This window comes from Coregonus lavaretus, assembly GCF_964263955.1.
Source record: "Coregonus lavaretus genome assembly, contig: SUPER_36_unloc_1, whole genome shotgun sequence".
NCBI lineage: Eukaryota > Metazoa > Chordata > Actinopteri > Salmoniformes > Salmonidae > Coregonus > Coregonus lavaretus.
The window spans coordinates 1,244,355-1,246,681 of NW_028167175.1; positions in this window are offsets into that span (position 1 = coordinate 1,244,355).

The following is a 2,327-nucleotide window of genomic DNA, read 5'->3' on the forward strand; positions in this document are numbered from 1 at the left end:
GGAAAAGTATAAAAACCACTGCTGTTGTCATCACTATCCTCTTGTAATAGGACCAGCTGGATGGCAAAAACAGTGCTAATAGTACCTCAAAAGTAATATTAATCAAAAAATAACTATTGACCATGCCAAAAGAGTTGAAAAGGAAAGTTTTGAGTGAGGAAAATAAGGGGTCAATTCTGGCTTTACTGGCAGAGGGATACAGTGAGCGTCAGGTTGCTTCCATCCTTAAAATGTCAAAGATGGCGGTTCATAAGAACAAGGTCAAGCAGCAGACACTGGGGACAACAAAGCTACAGACCGGCAGAGGGCGAAAACGACTCTCTACTGACCGGGATGACCGCCAACTCATTCGAATGTCACTCAACAACCGTAGGATGACATCAAGTGACCTACAAAAAGAATGGCAAACGGCAGCTGGAGTGAAGTGCATGGCGAGGACGGTTCGAAACAGGCTCCTAGGGGCAGGGCTAAAGTCGTGCAAAGCTTGAAAAAAGCCCTTCATCAATGAGAAGCAAAGAAGAGCCAGGCTGAGGTTTGCAAAAGACCATAAGGATTGGACCGTAGAGGACTGGAGTAAGGTCATCTTCTCTGATGAGTCCAATTTTCAGCTTTGCCCAACACCTGGTCGTCTAATGGTTAGACGGAGGCCTACAAGCCACAGTGTCTCGCACCCACTGTGAAATTTGGTGGAGGATCGGTGATGATCTGGGGGTGCTTCAGCAAGGCTGGAATCGGGCAGATTTGTCTTTGTGAAGGACGCATGAATCAAGCCACGTACAAGGTTGTCCTGGAAGAAGACTTGCTTCCTTTTGCTCTGACATTGTTCCCCAACTCTGAGGATTGTTTTTTCCAGCAGGACAATGCGCCATGCCACACAACCAGGTCAATCAAGGTGTGGATGGAGGACCACCAGATCAAGACCCTGTCATGGCCAGCCCAATCTCCAGACCTGAACCCCATTGAAAACTTCTGGAATGTGATCAAGAGGAAGATGGATGGTCACAAGCCATCAAACAAAGCCGAGCTGCTTGAATTTTTGCGCCAGGAGTGGCATAAAGTCACCCAAAATCAATGTGAAAGACTGGTGGAGAGCATGCCAAGACGCATGAAAGCTGTGATTGAAAATCAGGTTATTCCACCAAATATTGATTTCTGAACTCTTCCTAAGTTAAAACATTACTATTGTGTTGAACATGAACTTATTTTCTTTGCATTATTTGAGGTCTGACAACACTGCATCTTTTTGGTTATTTTGACCAGTTGTCATTTTCTGCAAATAAATGCTCTAAATGACAATATTCTTATTTGGAATTTGGGAGAAATGTTGTCAGTAGATTATAGAATAAAACAAAAATGTTATTTTTACCCAAACACATACCTATAAATAGTAAAACCAGAGAAACTGATAATTTTGCAGTGGTCTCTTAATTTTTTCCGCAGCTGTATATATATTTTAAAAATGAGTTAGAGCTAAATAGAATGGAGCTAAGCACAGGCAAAATCCTAGAGGGAAACCTGGTTCAGATAGCCACCCAGACTATTTACATGGACCCCCCCCCCCCCCCCCCCCCCCCCCCTCCATTTGTTTTTACGCTGCTGCTACCCGCTGTCTATTATCTATGTATAGTCACTTTACCCCTGCCTACATGTACAAATTGCCTCCACTAATCTGTACCCCTGCACATTGACTCGGTACCGGTACCCCCTGTATATAGCCTCGTTATTGTTATTTTATTGTGTTACTTTTATTTTGTTTTTTTAGTTATTTTATTTAGTAAACATTTTCTTAACTCTTTCTTGAACTGCATTGTTGGTTAAGGTAAGTAAGCATTTCACTGTAAGGTTTACACCTGTTGTATTCGGCGCATGTGACAAATAAAATGTGATTTGATTTGATTTGAAATGAGATATTTCTGTATTTCATTTTCAATACATTGACAAAAATGTCTAAAAACATGTTTTCACTTTGTTTTCATTATGGGTATTGTGTGTTGATGGTTGAGGAAAACATATATTTAATCAATTTTGAATTCAAGCTATAACACAACAAAATGTGGACAAGGGGTATGAATAATTTCTGAAGTCACTGCAAATTTGGCTGGTTGAAGCAAGTCACAACATTTTTCTTCAGCTAAATTACCATACTGTTTTGAAAAAAGTATACATATTTATTCAGTACTTTCATCAACCAAGCCCAGTACAGATACAGCAGAAGACATACGGAGAGGCGAGACAATCTTTGCTGAACTGAAAATATTGCTACACACAGCTGCATGTTAAATCAGGATACTGACCGCGGTGGTGTTTGATACCATGTCGGCCACCGT